Source organism: Pinus tabuliformis, chromosome J, assembly GCF_031772625.1.
Source record: "Pinus tabuliformis cultivar Carrire ecotype Pingquan chromosome J, CPIR1, whole genome shotgun sequence".
Classification (NCBI taxonomy): Eukaryota; Viridiplantae; Streptophyta; class Pinopsida; order Pinales; family Pinaceae; genus Pinus; species Pinus tabuliformis.
The window spans coordinates 1,130,602,913-1,130,623,250 of NC_142295.1; the positions used below are offsets into that span (position 1 = coordinate 1,130,602,913).

Here is a 20,338-nt window from a genome sequence, read left to right on the forward strand (position 1 = left end):
CACAACCTGGAAAATAAGGTTCCAAAGAACCCTGTAAATATCTTAAATGGTTACGCATTTGAGAAAATCACTCATCAAAAACATAATTCACCCCGTTCTAAGAAAAACCCATGTTTTATTTTCCTGATATTCATTTTCATTCGGTCACAAACTGCGCTTTAGAATGACGTTTTAGAGATGTTACGCATTCGGCCAAATGCTCAGGGAACAAAATCAATATTTTGGTTGGAATAATATTCTCAATGTAGCAAGCACTTTTAGATAAATTTAGGTAGATTCCACCATTGAATAATCTTTAAAAATATCCTGAGGAAGAGATTCAAATCATGAATATAGGCTTGTGATGAGATGGGCTCATAAGGATAGGAAAGGCAAGGATGTTGTAATGCCTCTCTTGCTGTTGGCCATTTTTTTGGATTTATTTCAAGAAGATATGAAAAAAAATCAATAAATCCTTCAAAACTCAAGTCTTTTTGTGAAATATTTGTGTGTATCGTGCCCCATATCAAGCATCTTCACCTCTGTTGGCCCAATTATTCCAATTATCCTAGCTAACAGGGTTGTTGATGATTCATTTTGAAAAAGAACATTGCCTGAACAAATCTCTGCAAGGATGCAGCAGAGGGACCATATATCTATCCTCTTATCATATGGAAGCCCAAGTATAACCTTTGGTGCTCGATAGGATCGAGACTATACATATGGGAAAAGATGATCTGTTTCAAAACAACTACTACCAAGATCGATTTTTTTCACCTCACACCTATTGTAGCTTTTCACAAGAATGTTCTCAGGCTTCAGATCACAATGAATAAGACCAAGATTATGTAAGAACTGTAATGCCTCCAAACACTGAATAACAATTGACTGTATTCTTGGCATAGTAAAATAAACCTCTCCTCCAGACTCTCTATTAAACTTGTTGAACTCGTATAAGTTTGCCTTCAAAAGTTCACAAACAATGAACAAGTTTTCATGATAGTGGAAGTAATTATAGAGGCGTAATATGTGGTACTTATCAGCAGGGTCATAATCGTTTACAAATTTAAGAAGTTTAATTTCATCAAGGCTTTGATAAAAAAAAAAACCCTTGTTATTCTTTAAGATTTTCAAATAGACATCCATTGTTTTCAAAGTCATTCATTTATGTGTACGTTTTTCTTTTAAATGGAGTAGAATTTTGACAAGTTTTGAATCATTTTTGAAAAGACAAATTTGAAATTCTAAAAAAATTCGTTTCAATCTTGAATTTAAATTTCTGTCAATTTTTTTCATTTTATTTTGAAATTCGAAAGCTAACTTGTTAAGTTTGATTTTATGATCTTTCAAGTCGCATGAAGCCCAGGAAGAGAGTATACCCAAGATTTTATTAGTCGATTCCTCTCTTCAAAAATTTGGATGCAGAACATAACATGAAAAGAATCGATCTCATACCTGAAATTATCACTCCTGATATTTCTTGTGCTCCTTGTTCACAATCGTTTGTTTTATTGCAATTTTCCTACGAAGGGTTAGTAGATGTGTGGCTCTTACTCCATCACAAAACTGCAAATTTTACCCTAAAAATTCACAAAAACTTGGTTTTATTTGTTAGTCTTATTCTATTGAAAAAGAAATGAAACATTCTCTTAAGTATAAGAGAATTTCCAATGCATCCATTTGCATAACAAGATCATGAGTAAACTCATATTCATGTTTAAAATATATTCTTTAATATGTACCGGTATATGAGAAACCAACTACATTGATTTGAATAATGTCAAAAGATATTGAAGAATGGAATCCTGAGATCCAATAATCGTCTTAAACCAAGATTCAATGTAATCTTGTCTTCCTTGGTTTTCTGATATCATGCCATGCAATTCTTCAGAGATGTGATCTTCATTCATAGAATTGGGTAATAGACCTGCATCAAACTCAGGTTTCAACAACTTCTCTTCTTTAACATTCATCCATGATTCTTGGAAGTTACCTGAATATTTTTCCTCTTCTAATTGTTTTTCTTCAATGGGAATTGGTGCTTTGTTTTGGAGTACCTCAACATTATGACTGGATTGAGGTATTTTATTGTTGGGGATTCCAAATGGTTGTACAGGTAGTGGAGTGGAAATGGATCTTTGGGGTACTTGTTCAGATGGTAATGGTTGAATTGAGGTCAATTGAGCATGAAATGAATGTTGTGTGTGGAGGTGAATAGTATGAATAACATTGAGCTTGGTATTGAGGATAGTGAGGAAAAGATTGAGGATACAGTGGCTTTATTCTGTAAGGCCCTTGCCATCCTTGTTTCTGATATTGGTTTTGAGGTTGGGATTGAGATGGCCAAGGTTGCCAAGGCAAGGTTGTTTGCCAATTACTTTGAGATTGTTGTGAATAACTTTGAAATTGAGAAGTAAGATCTTTCATCACACTAGGTTGATGAGGTTTCCATGATCTTTTTGGAGTCCCATAACAAGATTTTTCCAACGTTTGATTTTCTTCTTTGTAAACTGCCTTTAACCCTGGTAATGATGGACAATATTTAGTAGTATGTGATCCTGCACAAATTTCATACATTTTAATGTTATCAAGTGGACATTCATGCAAATCATGTTTCTTTTTGAATTTAGGAAAAAACATAAATGAAGCAACATTCTATTTGCTTGTTTTTCATTCTTAGCATATCAATTTGTTCTTTTAAATTACCAAAAATGTCTAGCAAATTGTTCAGTTCAATTTGACTCACCAATGCTGATGTCAACTTACTTACTTTTTCCATAACAGAATCCTGAGGGGATCTTGCATACTTTTCTTTTCCTCTTGATATGTTCTTACACAATTCACAAATCTCTTTAAATGACAATTGTGAAACATCTCCTTTTCCCACCAGGTTAAGAATATCAATCCATTCATCCCTTGTAGCATTTAGTAGGAGATTTTTTAATGTTTCTAATCCTAAATTATGCAATTTAGCTCTTTTGACATGATATGTAAATCTCACCACTAAATCTTCTAAGCTTTCATCCTCTTTTTGGTTCATCTTAAAGACTTGATTTCTAAGGTCATGGTTTATACAATAATCTTTGTATTTTTCCAAAAATACTCTTTTCATATCATCCCATGTCCTTATAGAATTTGTTCCTAAAGTAATAAACCATTTAAGAGCTCTATCCTTCAATGTTTCCAGAAACAAATTCAACTTTTGAATGTGTAAAAAGTAGCTATAAGATCTACAAATTATTTCAAATTCAAATAGAAAATTTTATGGGTCTTCTGATATCATACCATTGAAGCTAGGAAGTACAGATGGAAGGATGTTCTTCATATGAACATTGATATCAGTTTCTTGAATAGGATATCCAAAAGTATCTTCATCATCTTCACCATCTCCAACAATTTCTTCTACCTGCAAAAATAGGAATTCATGATGTGGATGTTTTTTTTATTGAATGGGGGTTTTGTTTTATTAATGTTTTATCTTTTCTAATTTCATCTAAATGCAAATAACCCTAATGAAAATTATTTCTAAACAATCTTCCTAACTAGTTACATCTAAGTATGCTTCCTCGGCAATAGTGCCAAAATGTAGGGTGACTTAATTGTCTTTTAAATCCCTATTATTTAATTGTCAACCCGGGGGTTTCATAAACTTAGAAGAAAATCAAAATATATGGGACCTTAGATGAGACTGTTGTAGGAGGCTTGTTTAGAATGGAAATAAATAATGGAAATTAATATTACAACTAGAATCAAAGAAAATTGCATTAAACTAATCTATGAACAATTATAAGAAGAAAATATAAAATAACTGGAAAGAAAGTAAACTATGATAATCTAGAATGCAAGAAAGTTAATGAAAATCTAGGAAATGAAATCACACTTGCATGAAAGTAAAAACACATTTGCAAGAAAGGAAATAACAAAAATAAAATTATGTTATAGTTGTATGCAGATTGTGGTTGATGGGGATCCTTCCATTCCTCAATGAGCACACATGACCAACTACCACCTATTAAGAATCACACAACACTCATAACTCATAATTGAAAGACAATAATATTATTCATGTTGAAAGATAAATTTAATGTTAATGAATAACTAATAACTGTTAGATTCCTTTGAAGGATGCTCCTCCTATTTATACACGAAGTAGGGATATCTGCCCAATAAATGTAGATCCCTTAAATATCTACTAGATCCACACTTGTCTCAACTTATCCCTAAATACTAGATAGAAATCCCATGACTCATAAAGATCTCCATGATATTTCCCCTTGGAATATGGTCCACCTCTTGAGTTGAAATTCGAATTTGATCCTGGGAGGTCACATAAGGGTGCCTTGGAAGCTTCCAAATGATCTACACATGTCATCAAACTCAAGCCACTTTTAGGTATAAGCAAATACATGTTATTTTTCTAACTTTTAATCATAAATTCACTTTAAATACTTGAAATTAATAACTTTGGAAAATACAAATATGAACCCATATGGTAATGGAAATGTAAGGTTATGTGATGAAAAAGTGATGAAATGAGGCAATAAAATGAGAATGGAGGTGAATGTGTATGAGATTTTGAAGATATTTTGGAGGCTCAACACTCCACCCTTGGTGACTTGAATCAAAGACCAAGTGATATGAGAGAACCCCAACATGAACCTGCGGTAAAAATTGGCAAGACCTAGAAAGCTACGAAGATCTGTTAGAGTGGTTGGGGTTAGCCAATCCCAAATAACTTGTATCTTAGATGCGTACACATGCACACCTCAATCATCAATGATGTACCCAAGATATTGAATCTGGGTCATACCAAAAGTGCATTTCTTTATATTGTCACACAATTTTTGTTGTCGCAGGGTTTGGAGGACCTGTCGAATATAGTGGAGGTGATCTTCCCAAATCTAGATGAGGATAAAGATGTATTCAAAATACACTACCATGAATGAGTTGGTGAAGGGCCTCAATATGTCATCTATCAACCTCATAAAGGTTATAGGGGAATTCGTCAACCCAAAATGCATGACCAACCATTCAAAAAGGCCCTCCTTAGATTTGAAGGAAATATTCCACTCATCAGACGGTTCGATTGGTACTTGGTGATAATCATACTTCAAGTCAATCTTGCTGAAATATTTGGTCCCCTTGAGCTCGTCTAGAAGGTCATCAATCCATGGGATTGGATACATATTCCAAATAGTGATCTTATTCAACGCCCAATAGTCAATACAAAGTCTCTAGGTCCCGTCCTTCTTCTGTACCAACATGACGAGGTTCCCACAGGGTGATGAACTTGTCCTGTTGCGCCCTTTCTACAATAGCTCCTAAATTTGCCTCTTGATTTCATCGTTCTCTAGAATAAAGTGTCGATAGATCAGCGTGTTAGGTATTGGCGCACCTGGGGTCAAGTCAATGTAGTCCTTGACTTGATAGTGTAGGGGTGCCCCTATACTCCTCCACAACCTTGTCCATATACTACTTCCATGTGGAGGAGCCTTTTTTGGAGGTTGTGGATGTGGCCATAAACTTCTTCTTTCCCTGAGGGAAAATCATAAGGAAAAAAATTCCTTGTTTGGAAAATGATCTTACTGCATTCCTTCATAGAGATCAAATATATGGCAATACGCAGTGCCACCTCTGGTATCCTGTATAAGTTATTTCCCAAATAAATAATAACAATGTGAGGCCTAGAATCATACACAACATGACACTTCCACATGTATGGTTGGCCTAATAGTACACCACAAACTTCAAGAGGAGAAACATCACACAGTACCTCATCTGTGAAGGGCTTGATGATGTAGGGAAGGCGACACTATTGGCTGATACTGAGATATTGTCCTTGGTAAAGCCACCTAATGGTGTATGGATGCAAGTGTGGTGTTTTTAGTAGGTCGAACCGATTCAAGACCTCTACTGAAATGAGGTTCTTTTGGATTCCGCTGTCGACAATGATATGCAGTGGAGAACCCTTCACCCACATTGGTGAGTCGAAGAGATGCTCCCCCTCCTGTGGATGGCTCAATCTTTTGGAGCTTGGTGGCGGAAATGGTGGCACTGGGCTCTGCATCAATAATATGCTTCCCTTTGTTTCTCTCTTTTCCGGGTTTTGACTCAGAGGTGAAACATGCATCTGATTCAAAAGCTTTCAGCTCAGCCACCAATGGTTGCTTGACTTGTGTTGTGAGTGGGGCTCTTATGGAACTCACACCATTTCCTTGTGTCTTAGTGGTGTTGTTCTTTGATTTCATCTTCAGTGGGTTGTCCTGGGTCACCTTGCCTTGGATTTATCATTTGCTCTGTGGTTTGGTGGTGCCTTTCCCTTACTTTAGATTCAAAGATCCAAAGTATCACTTCTTTTGTTTAAATTTCTACTCGAGCTTGAGAGTGTATCGATAGGAAATGTTTAAGTGAGGAGATGTCCAGGAACTTCATCTCATTCTGGATGTACTTGTGTAGAATTTTGCAGTACTTGACTACCAAACGCTGCTCAAAATCCTTGATACCCAACTTCGTGCAAAGGGTATGAAAAATATTTGTGAACTTTGGCATGTCCCTTCCCTTCCGCAGTGTGGTCTATTGTCGTTCTATATTTTTGAGGTTGAGGGGGTAAAAACATTGGTCAACATCAAAACCACTTTGGAAGCTGGGATCTAGCCCTGCTAGCTTCAAAGAGGGATCTCTTGATTTAATTTAGCTTTGTTTTTATGAAGATTTTAGGCTAGCTATGACTGTACTTGTTTGTTTTGTTTGAAAGGTTTGGTTGATTTGAGTGTTTTAATTCCATTGGGCTATGGATTCTATAAACTAAACTGGATTTTTGCATCAATTTTTAAAGGAGTTATCACAGGGAAAGCTAGGCTATTGTAAATGGATCTTTTAGAGTTTAAATGGATGGTGGAAAAGCAGAAGTGTAAGATTCAGTAGAGAACATAGATAAATTAAGAATTATTTATCCTGACTTCAGTAGGAAACATTAAAATTAACAACAGCCAATAGGGCACTCTTGATAACAAATCAAATTTATTACAGTTTCTATTGATTAATTCAGATTTAGGAAAAACAGAGAAAAGGAATAACAACACTTAAACAGATAAAGAAAAGAAACACATCACCATTCAAGGCACCACATGAATCCTGTAAAAGGTCCCTGTATTATTGATGCTCCAGTAATTCAACCATTAATACTTCCAACAATGAAGAAGTTATAATAAAAAATACAACAATGCTTTACAAAATCGTTGTCAAACCGACAATGTATTATTAGCCTAATTACAAACTAATATCATCTAATCTGGTAGAAAAAATAGGCCATGTAGGCTGTTGAGGAAAATGGTGGCCCTATTTGTGTGGTTTCAGTTGCTGAGTCATCCAGATCGAATGTGATGCTGAACTGAAAATTATGTTGGTCGTTGCGCTAGAAAAAATATTTCCCTGCTCCTAAGTTACTGCTTAGTCCATAAATCAAGTAACTCTTCCCATCTCTTTTCATCTGGCACTATTAACTTTGTCACCCTGCGGTAGATTTCATCTACCTCTATATACTTAGCAAAAGTTGGTTTCGTGGTAAAAATATGTTTTACCTCATTTTGCACATGGAAGTCGTTTGACATGGTCTCCAGAAAGGATTTTTCTATCATACTTCCTCTTATTCCACTGAATTTAGTGATGATTTTGGCTACATTTTTCATCTTCTGAATGTAATCCTCCCAAGTGATCAGCTTTTCATTAATAACATAAATACCGGGTAGCCCCTTCTGCATTAAGGTTTCAATCCTATTGGTAAATCTATTCACTAGTAGCTCCAAGGTCTCACACTTTTCCTCCATCTGGTCAATAAGATTTCTTTTATTCTAGACTTTATTTACTTCTAGAATGGTGGTAGTTTTGTCATTGACTCCCACATCCTCCAGTTGATATCTAGATTTTGAATTTAAGAACCTGATAATATTGTCAGCTTTAGTTGGAATTTCTACCAGATTTTCCCTCCCTTACACAATGGTATGAGTGGTTTTCTCTATTAACTCTTTCTGTTCAAATATAATCTGAATAGAAGGCAAAATATCATTCATTGATTCAAGTATGTTCATCCAAATTGTTTCCTTGGCTTGGGCCAAGCTCTGGCCAATATATGCGTCTCTTTTTACCTGGTGAAACTTTTCCACAAATCTATGATTTTTATCCAATTCAGCAGCCCAAGTAGCTTCAGCTTTGGCCTTCTGGACTTCCAAAGTTTTGAGTTGGCTCTGCAAAGTCTCAATTTCCTTTGATTGCAAGGACATATTTTGCAGTGTCTGTGCTACTTGTTCAACACTAGGAGTCTGAGTTGAAGTAGTAGGTGTAGTAGTTGTTCCTGTTTATGGAAATTGAGAAATAGGTACAACATCTAAGGGGGCAACAACCATCTTCAAGCTATCCTCCTTCTCCTTTACCATCTTTTCCAGCATTGCTTCCATCTGCCTGATTTGTATGTTTTGATCAATAATCAATTTCATCATATCTTCTTTTTGAGCTTCATCTTCTATAATGTCCTTAGTCATTAGATCTTCTGTAGCTGGCAGCTTGAGTTGTTTCCTCAATGCTACATTGTCCAAGTTTTTCTTCTTAATAATTTCTTCAACAAAAATAACATTCTTAGGGTCATACCATATCTTAATAACCAAGTCTTCCAAAGACTTGATTCCATTGTCTTTGGTCAAGGAGGAGACCTTCTCCATCTTCAATTGTGACTATACATTTGCAAAAGAAACCTGCAATTTGGATAAAGACATGGCAGTATTAGTGAGAGTGGAGGATATCATCTCACCAGTTTTTTTGTGCATCTCCATTTGATCAATGGGATGTATTTCCTTTGTGTTGAACTCAAAGGTGGTGCTCTTGTAGTCAGCTGCTAATTTGGATTCTGAAGTCTAGGCCTCAAGGAATGACATTTTCATTCTGCCATGTTCAGTATCATATACTGACAAAAGTCTACTTTTTGAACTAGAAGTCTGCTTCCAGAATTGGTTGTATGTGTTGTTATTCAAAATCTCATTTCTGAGCTTTATTTCCCTGTACATGTCAAATGTTGTTTTTTATTTTTCTGTCTGGACAGTATGAGTTTCCAGAACAGTCTCCTTATGACCTTATGAAGATGAAGGTTCAGAAGGAGAAGTAGTGAACTTCATGGTGGTTGGTGGAGAATCTGTGATGATGATAACTGCCTGTTCATCCATTTCTTTGTCTACTTCTAGTTTGTGAGTCACCTTGGGCCTCCTTTTGTAACTAATTCTAAATTCTCCGGCTTCACTACCAATTGTAGATGATGACCCTTCCTCCCTCTTCCTTTTGCTTGATTTTTCATGAGGAACAGGAGTCTGCAAACTAGAAGTGGAAACCAATTGCGCTTCAATTTCCTGTAGGGTATTTTCTACCCACTCCAACTGATTGGCATATTGTTATATCTCTTGCCTAGAAATATGAATGTAGGGAGTGTTGTTATTGTCCACTCTGAGTTTTGAAATGATGCCACAGGGGTCATAAGACCATGTGAAGCTCAAATTGAACTTCATTTCCTTTAGTATCCTATCTGTCTCCTCCCCAACTGTTCTTGTGTTGCATACAAATGAGCCTACCTGTGTTTTATTCCTAAATTGTGCCTTCTTCTTTGCCACTACAAAGTGGATCTCATCTAAGTTTAACATTTTCCTGATATATTCTAGTGCAAAGATTCTCATTAGGAAATACTTGGGAAGATTTTAGGGGGCTAATTCACATCCATATACCCTAATCTTTGTGTAATTTCGATACAAGTAACAATCTCCAATCTTCCCTTGGTCTGATAGATGTAGTATTCTTTTGATCTTCTCACTGATCTTGGGCTACACTGCACTGTGGAAAATGTTCATAGCTGGATGAATAAAGTCTTCTATAAATTGCTTGTTGGTGAATTCTTATTGTTCTTTCATGACCAGTGATGTCCAAAAGATCACTAGATTTTTATCACCTGCATCATCCAATTTTTGCAATGCAAAACTAAACTTTTCTTATTGGTAATAGATGAATATGTAAACTAAAATAGAGGTGTAACTGAACACTTGCTCTGTATGAAACTTGATGAGCTACTCATGGATATTGTCAACCAAGAATTGACTGAAATTGAAAATTCTAGAGGGCTTGCTGTCTATGGAAAATGTGGAAAGGAATCCTAAAATAGGTTCATCCACCCATTGATTGTAATCAAGGATAATTTTAGGGGCGAATGTTCGCCCTTTGGCGAAATTAAAGGGTTTTAAATTTTTAGTGGGCGAATATTTTGTATCATAGTACATTTTTACAAATCACCTCAAATAGCCCACCTTATTTTAAGGGAGAGGGTAAAAAAGGTAAATTTAGCCCTTGAAATTAGGACTTACAACCTTCCATTGGCCCATTTTCAAGAATAGGTTTTATTTAAGTGAATCCATTCGCCCATTTTCAAGAATAGGTTTTATTTAAGTGAATCCTATGGGCCAAATACCATATTTATAAAAGAGGTATGGTAAATTAATAAAAATATAAATAAATGAGAGGTATGGTAAATAAATAAAACATTTTTTATATTTACTCCATAAGTCACCTTATATACATGTAAGGGTGTAAACAAATAAAAATATAAGTAAAGTGGAAGTATGGTAAATAAATAAAACGTCTTTTTATACTTACTCAAAAGGTATGGTAAATAAATAAAAATATAAATAAACTAGACGTATCGTAAATAAATAAAACCTCTTTTTATATTTAGTCCATAACCCTTGTTCTATTTATGAAGGCTCAAGAAAGAGGTTTTATTTAAGTGAATCCTATGGGCCAAATACCATATCTGTAAAAGAGGTATGGTAAATTAATAAAAATATAAATAAACGAGAGGTATGGTAAACAAATAAAACATTTTTTTATATTTACTCCATAAGTCACCTTATATTTACGAACACTCAAAAAATGGGTTATATTTAGGTGAAACCTATGGCCAACATACTATGGGACAAATACCATGGACTAGATTGTTATTAATACCATGCAAAAAACCATTATTAACCCTAATATTAGAATTAATAAAAATAAAAATGGCACATGGTATTGACCCATGGTATTCACCAAAATGGCACATGGTATTGACCCATGGTATTCACCAAAATGGCACATGGTATTGACCCATGGTATTCACCTGGAATGTAGCCTATTTAAATGGGGGAATTAAACCAGCATGTAGCCTATGCTAAGATTCACTAGGACTTTACAAAGTTTTATTATTTAGTGAAAGACTTGCCAAGATCTTACAAGATTTTATAATTGAGTAAAATATTCGCCATGCCTGGTGAGAGATTCGCCAAAAAATTATATATACATATTATATTATTGATAAAATCGCCTTCCATTTTTCCTATATACCATGGAGATTCGCCCATTTATTATATTTATAAATTTAGGGGGGTTCTTAAAATTTTCCCTGATTGTAATGGTAGCCTAGGATATGAGAAAGGATAGAAATAATTTGTTTGGCCTAATCAGGGAAAAAGCAAGAAGAATAAACAGGATTCTTCTTGGGCAATTGGGCACTCTCTGGCAGGAAAATTCCTAGCTCTGGTGGAAAAATCTAGCTTTTGATAAAGCTGGGTGAGGGCTTTTAGGGAGAAAGGGGCAACATTATCCATAGAGGGGGCCAACATCATTTGGTCCATAGATTTGGTTGTAATGGTGAAAATGATGTCCCTTGTAGGCGCAATTATGGCTCTTTAGGCAGACACATAACAAGATTGGCATATTCTAGTGAATTATGGGGCTTGAAAAGTCACATGAAAGATATAGTGGGGAAGGTTTGACTCCCAGAGTCCTATCTCATCATTTTTATCAGAGTGTTTCTCCTCTAACTAGTAATATAGCTCGAGGAAATCATAGTCACATAGTGTCTTAGTGATCCGATAATCTTTTTCTACCAATGGTGTGTGATCTAGGTCTATAGAAGGTGGAATCAATGGGTTAAGGGCCTAGTCCTAGGTCTTGGCTTTAGGCGACATGGCTGTAGCAGTTTCTGAAACAAATGAATAGACAAAGGAGTGGCTTACTGGGCTTGGATAAAATAGTCTGTCAGGGGAAAACGGAGAGGGAGGTCAATGACTATTAAGATGTTGGTGGCGAGGAGCTTTGATAGAGACTGCGGCAAGAAATTATGAATGAACATAAACAGAATGAGAGGTGAAATATTATAAATGACGAGCTATGGATCCATTTAAATGCAAAAGAAAATTCCCATTGGAAATGGTGCGCGGCCGTTACTGAACGGTTACCCAGGAAAATTAAATGTGAAATGGGTATAAAGCGGGAAAGGCATTTAATTGGAGCAAGGGTCGAGACAGGTGGCAGGCAGTGAGTGGCGGAGGAGGAGTGGTGGGTGTGTGGAAGCAGCAGATGCAGGATGGTGGTTTCCGGAGGGTTGATCGGCGGTAAACAGTATCAGAAGAGGGGGTGAGAAATTGTGAGGACGCACCACATAGGGAGTAGGGCCCGACGGAAGAAACTACCTTCCAGACCCCCCCGGGTAAAGGGAGAGTGTGAAGGTGGGGGGCCAAAAAGGGATGATGGCGGTGGATGAAATGAGAGACCAAATCCTGAGGTTTCGAAGGCGACGGTGGTGTAATCACAAATGAAAAGAGTTATTTTCCGCTTGCGCATATATGATTCTCTCTTCAAACTTAGGATAAAGGGGAGATACAAGGAAATGACATACTTTATCCCATCCATAAAATTATCTTTTTAACTTAGGATAAAGGATTAATAATAAACATTTGAAATACATAATGGATAGCTTGCACTTCCGCCCTTCTTCCCTATCCTCAAACTAAGGATAAAATTCATGCATGTTGATATGTAAGCAAACCACTAAATCTGCCTACCCTTAGCTAGACTAGCATTTTTTATTTTAATCTCTAGGGTGCACTTAGACTAGAAAACCCATTTTCATCTTCTTTTATGAAAAAAGCAAAAACTATTTAACATGTCCCTTATTTCTCCTATTAACCCAAAGTAAACTGTTGGGTCAATGTCATTTTCTACCTAAGTGATGATTTATCCAGATTAAATTTTTGGATAAACCTTCATTCTCTAACTAATTTACATAAATTTAAAGAAGTCTAATCATGATTAAATAGTATGATTAAACTAAATCACTTGATTGTGGCATTTTGAACAAGCTATACACAACTTTATTTTACAGAAATGAAATAAAAAACTATGTATGAGTAGTGGCATTTAGACTTGCAACACTTTTAGTATTATTCTCTTTTTGTTTTTCTTTCTTTTTGGTGGGGTTCAATGTTTTTCCTTTTTCAATATTTTTGTTTTTCTCTTTATTCTTCTTCTTTATACCCTATTTTCATTTTTATTTCATTTTTTCTTTTTATTTGGAAATCATTGGCAGGTTAACAAGTATTTCCAAAATAGGATTCCTGAGATACATCACTCAATTACCTTGAGATTCTATAAATTATAGGACCTTAACAATGGCTCCAGCTATGGATGGCACTATCCCTGTGAGGTGTCAAGAACATATGATCAGTAGCCTTGAGTTGTTATTTCAATAATATCCACCTCTGAGTTATTTGTTGCAGTATTTATGGTAACTCATAAATAGAATCTCAAGGCCTTCCCTGTGGGCTTCAAATTCTATTAATAAGTCACCCAATCCACACAATAAAGACAATGATATATACAATGATAAATGGTAGGAAAATCTCTAATACTCAGAAAAATAATGTTTGAGCGGCTGTCATTGATAGGTCCACCAGGTAATTCTGTCCTATAAAAATTTCTAATAAAGAATTTGTAAACATGCTGCAGACATCAAGCATGGGAGGTCACGTCCTCTGACTTGGCAGAACATGCAGAAAAAACAAATCATCACATCTACATCGAAGAGGCTAGGGTCATTGTGAGGATCGACCATTTTCGTCATCGTAAATTCAGGGAGGCCGTAATTCTGTCCTATAAAAATTTCTAATAAAGAATTTGTAAACATGCTGCAGACATCAAGCATGGGAGGTCACGTCCTCTGACTTGGCAGAACATGCAGAAAAAACAAATCATCACATCTACATCGAAGAGGCTAGGGTCATTGTGAGGATCGACCATTTTCGTCATCGTAAATTCAGGGAGGCCCTAGAAATTGAAAAGCGTCCTGCTAATCTAAATAGAGATGATGGTTGCAACATCAACAGATGCTGGAATCCTGCACTTTCTTCCTATATTGTAAAAAAAATAAAAAAAAATAAAATGATAATAAATTTTTATTAACTGTTTATTTATTTTCATTTTTAATTTTATTATTATCATTCTATATATATATATATATATATATATATAGAGAGAGAGAGAGAGAGAGAGAGAGAGTTAATTATTATTATTATTATTTAATCGATATCCCCTTAGACTTATTAATATTTCTTTTTAATCTTATTTATATATATTTTTTATCATATTATTAATCAGTAGTGACCCTTTTAATTTAATTTTAATTTGAAATAAGATTTTAATATTATGTAAATTAATAATTATTAGGGTTATAAAGGGCTAAATAAATCAATTATTTTATTATAACCTCTTATAATATTTTGATCAAAATAATGAAAAATAAAAAATAAAAAAATAAAAAATAAAAAATTATTTAATTGATTTACCTTATCCTTTTTTTATTCAAATTCTTTCTCTGCCCTTAGTAAAACTAGTCGTTACTCGCTAATGACTAGTTAGCAGCTCTCTACATCTATTTATTTCATTGCCTGGATCTGGCATCTCATCTTATATTGAAGATGAACCACATTGGCTGGTTCGAAATGCATCGATAAGAATATTTCTTATGTGATTTTTTCTGAAAGTTGTTGTTAAAGAATGCATTATTTCCTCTAAAAGCATAAATGACATAAGGATCCATCCACATGTTATCAAACTTTCCATGCTTCCCTTTATCCTCTCTTCTTGAATCCCACTTTAAGACTTTATCACCAATGGTGAAATATTCTTCCTTTGTCCTTCTGTCAAAAAAATTCTTAATATTTTCATGGATGAATTGAGCCTCGTTATAAATTTCTTCTCTAGATTGCTGCAACTGGATTGTATGATCAATCCTTCTTTGAATGTCATTTGGATCGGTCTACAATTCTTGAATTAATTTCATGACTGGTACTCCCAAAGAGGATGGAAAAACAAAATCCATTACATAAACTAGTTGGTATGGTGACATGCCAATTGATTTCTTTGTGGCGAGCCTATCAGCCCAAAGTGCATTTATGAGCTTGTTGTGGCATGACTTCTTGTTGTCTGCTAACAGTTTCTTGATAATATTCACCAGACTTTTGTTTGAAGATTCATCTAGCCCATTACCTTGTGGGTAGTAAGCTGATATTTATTGCATAAATCTATCATTTTCTTAGACTTAAAGGCTACAACATTGTCTGTGATAAGTTTGTTTGGGCAGCCAAATCTAGACAAGATGTTGGTTTCCAAGAATTTTATAATCATAACATCTATGGCTAGTCTAGAAGGGATGGCTTTAATCCATTTGGTAAATTAATCAGTAGCAGTAAGGATCCACTTATGTTGAGCAAAGGATGGAGGATGGATTTCTCCAATGAAATCCAATCCCCGCTATTGGAAAGGGATCTCAACAGATATGGGCTTCAAAGGTAAAGGTAAAAGTTTTCTTTTTCCCTCAAAGATTTGACACTTATGACAAGAGGTTACCTTTTTATGGACATCTGGAAAGAGTGTAGGCCAATAAAAGCTAGCTCTAAGTATCTTATTGGAAGTGGTTTTCCGATAGAGATGGCCACCACAGTCACCTTCATGGAATTCTGCATAATTCTTTCTGCATCATCACTCAATAGACACTTTAGTAGAAGACCACCAACATCTTTCCAATATAAAACATTTTCTATGATGCAAAATTTGACTGCTTTTAATTTAAGAAATCTAGCCTTTGTTTTGGTTAGACCAGGAGGAGAATTTAAATTAAATAAAACATAAATAAGGTTTGCATACTAGGGGGAGGTCATGAAAGCCTCATCAAGTTTTGTAGTTGCATGTTCCTCTTGATCATCCAATTCAGCTACAAAGTTAATATCTAAAGCATTAAAATTAGATTCAGCCATCAATTTGGCTAATCCTTGTCCTTTGATGAGCTTGGTTGGCTTGATTTCCATGTCATATTCCAGAATGATGGCAATCCATTTGCCTCTTTTTCCATCAGATTCATTCTATGTCAAATAATCTTTAACAACATCATTAGGTACATAAGCAATTATATGGGAATGAAGAATATATACTCTGGAATATTTAATTTCTTTTATTAGTGCAAAAGCATGCTTTTCCATTATGTTGTACTTGAGTGCAACATCCCTTAAACCCTTGCTAAAGAAAGCAATGGGTTGCTCATATCCATCAGCATTTTTCAGCAAAAGGACAGTTGCAACAATATGTTTTGAAGCAAAGCAAAAAATTATAAAATATTTAGTAAAATCAGGGCTAATAAGGACCAATGCCTTTGCCAATGCCTACTTAACCTGGTCAAATGATTTCCTAGCTTTGATGTTCCACCTGATTTCAGAATCTCGTTTTAGCATGTTTGTGATATTTCTAAGAAGTTCTGCAAGGTTAGGTATGAATCTTCTCAGGAAGTTTATTCCCCCAATAAATGACTGAAGCTCTTTAATATTCCTTGGGTGATTTATTCTTATAATAGCTTCAATCCTTTTAGGATCAATTCTAATACCTTCCTTAGTGTTGTAGTGGCTACAACCACCCTTTAAAATTTTTCCTTAGCTTCGTTTTGGAGCCTCCCTACCAACGTTTCAGAACACATTGTCTTGCTTCGTCAAGTACACAAGCTTCACTGTTTTTCTTGCACAAAGATAGGTTGTCGATCAAAGCTTGATGCATTCCCCTCACAAGTTGATCACCCGTACTTGGTCCAGCTATAGGCTGAGTAGCTCCCCCAAGAAATTGCGTAATTCTGGAGGGAAACCAACCTTCCCTCCAGAAATTGCACAATTCTATCTGGTAACCTGCTGGGCTCTAGAATTGTGCAATCCTACCAGTCAGGATTCACCCAGAAAACTACGAAATCCTTCCCAATAGGTTTGCTCAGCCCAGGAATTGCACAATCTTGGGTAGCAGTCAGCTTCTCCACCCAAAAATTGCAAAAATCTCTAGAGCAGCCAACCCAACTCCAATCCAAAAATGCGCATTTCCTCCCAACAGTTGAGTAGCCTCATGCATGAGCAGTTGCGTTGACCAGTTCCACCCAAGACCAAGGAAACTTGACTTGCATGCATGACTTGATTTTTCCCATAATAGAAAAAGGAAAAATGCAAAAAGAATCCCATGATTCAGGGAGCTATTTTTAGCAGCTAGAGGTTACATGCAAACTTCGTTTTAGAAAATTTCTTCCAAGTATCGCTTTTTCCTCAATTTTTGGCATGCGCATCATGAGCTCAAACTTATTTATTCGACGCATCAGATATCATTCTTTCACACTGATCTTGGAGATCTGACATCCTACAGCACATCCAAGACTCTTCGACACATCCGACTCATCTATTCACGGGTAAGTGGTCTCAACTTGTATTTTTCAGCATTTCCATCGCTTTTTGTGTTTTAACTTGTGTGAGTGTTGTTTTCTTGATTTCTTTGAATTCTTTCTGTTATTTACATGAATACTAGCTTGTACTAGCACCATTTCAATTTTTGTTACTATCTCACTGTTGTTGCATGCATGAAATTGTTTTGCACGAAAGGTCGCAGATTCAGCGACTTGCTTCACCCACATGCATGTTGATCTTTCTATTGAATCTTTCATTCGTTTTCATGCTTGATCAATCTCTTCTACTTTCGCTTAGTGTGTCCATGCATTCACTTTCAAATTTTCTTTCAGTTTCCCATCGGCGGGTCTGGGCAGTGTTGGCCCAGCCTTTGCCTCACCAAGAGAACATTGCATAATCTGGAGAAGGAAGGCTCTGTCTTCCTCTCTAGAAATGTGCATTTCTTCCCAGACACTATCCTCTAGGACTGTTTTTCACATTTCTAAGGAACAGTGACTACTGGCCCAGAAAATTGCGCAATCCAGTCCTTGAGCTGGGAGTCATTGCCAGTTGGAATTGTGCATTGCATAATCCCACCAGTCAGCAGTCAACCTAGATTGCACATTGAGCAAAACCAACAACCATTTTTGCCTCCTAGACAACCTAGACTACCTTTTTCATAGTTTTGGTAACTAGTCACCCAGCCTCCTAAAGGAAATTGCGCAATCTTGGCCTATCATTCCCCAAATATGTGTTATGTCATTCCCCAAATTTTCTTTTGTTTTCACTGACATATTTCTTACCATGCATGTTGCTTTGTCTCCAGATATTTCAGATGTTCATCTTCCTCTTAGCAGTACAAGACCAATGGCCTCCAAGAGAGTAGGATCAAAGGACACTGACAAAATTGAAACTAGAGCAGTAGTTGAGCAGGTGTCCTCATGTCTACCAATCTATGAAGATACCAAATTGCTTCTAGATAAGGACATCAAGATGAAATGGCAAGAGGTCAATGAAGCACTTGCAGGCATTTTTGCGTAAGACCTCGAAGACCATCAGGTGTATGTGAACATTCACAAGTCTAGCTTGTACCGGATTGCATTTAGATACCTCGCGTTCCCATGCGCAGACATGATACACTGGATCGTCTCTCACACTGATCCTGATACGATGACTCTAAGCAGTGTCAGCGAGACGAAGCTTACCACCTTCTGGGCACAGGATTAGGATGATATGTATTAGATGTTGAAGCCCATGACTATCATGGAGACTCCTTTCAGCTTACCCAGCAGCAGTGCCAACTCTAGAGACATTCTGAAGAACTAGGTAAAGGAGTCAGCTAGATTCAGGATGACACCCAACCAGATCTACAAGACGAAGATACTATGGAAGGCGTATCAATACTTGGTCATATTTGCATGTTGACTATGTGGCCAAGAAAGAATGGAAACCTTCCCACAGAGTTGGGTGATCACACTGGACCAACTGGCCAGAGAGCGAAAACCATGCAACTTGTTTGGCATGTTGGCTCATCAACTGAAGGAATAGGTAGCAAAGGCTCGACAATCACCTAGAGGTATGCAAGAAGAGATATACATGTCCGCCTACATCTTATATGAAATCTGTGCCTGACAGGAGTTCCTGAGCTTGAAGTGGGCATGGTCACTAGCGGAGAGTGATGTGAACACATATTGTAAGTTTTTGTCCGAATGCAACTTTAGAGGAGTAATCACCTGGCTATCCGATCATTTTGTCACCCCAGTCTACAAGATGATATTTGAACAGGATCCACCCTACATGTCGAAGGAAGCAATGGAGGCACTGATAGACATTGCTGATTGGTATGCCTCATCATCTGGCACCTTCATATGGTTTTTCAATGCAGAGACGCCTCCGCGTGTTCTACAAAAGTTTTCCTTGGACATACTCATCATGCAGCAAGTAGCATATCACATCTCGACAGGATTGACAGCTAGAATGCACCGGAAGAAGAAGGCACATTGGCCCACTCTTCCATTGTGGATTGGATTATATGAGGTCTAGAGTATCAAGCAAGCATATGTCGAAGCAAAACTGATGAAGAAGTATCCATTCGACCTCCGAAGCTATAATCCGTATGACCCACATTGTATTGTGAAAGATCACTACATGAGAGTAAAATTCAACTGGATCCATGGGGCATATCATTGGGTAGAGGAGGACCCATGGAGATACTGTTACAACTCCTCCAGACTCAATGAACTGGTCGGTTTCATTGTCAAGTGGTTAGTGAAGCAACATGAAGTAGCATCCCGGAGAGCACTAGCAGTAGCAGCAAAGGCAAGCATACCAGTGCACAACAAGGGTAAGAGGAAGATTGTCAATTGCATGGAGAAAGAGCAAAGATGCAAGTTTCGAGCAGATCCACTTGTGGAGAAAGAAACTACGGCTATAGAGGCGAAGAGGCAACAACGCGACAATCGAATCATGCAAAGGAAAAGGGATAAGAGAAGAATAGAGGAAGAAGAGAAGGAGTTGCATGAGTTGAAGGAGCAACTCCAGAAGGAACAAGAGCTGCACAAACAGGAGAGGGAATCACAACAACAACATGTACAACAGGGGTGTAACATGTGCAAAAAAATGAAACAATTCCCGTATAGGTAGTGGATTCATTAGAACAGCTGGCATTAGGCAAATAGGGTGAACCATCGTAGGAACATAACTTCGCTCATGAGATAGAACAAGCACTTCAACAATGGGATATGGATATGGAGAAATGGGAATTGGAACAGGAC

The 20,338-nt window shown here is 36.5% G+C and overlaps 1 pseudogene; it reads right to left on the reverse strand.

Annotated features, from left to right (window-relative positions):
• Positions 1–257: 257 nt before the first annotated feature.
• LOC149231053 (serine/threonine-protein kinase ppk15-like) lies at positions 258–1,140 on the reverse strand (annotated as a pseudogene).
• Between the last annotated feature and the right edge of the window lie 19,198 nt (positions 1,141–20,338).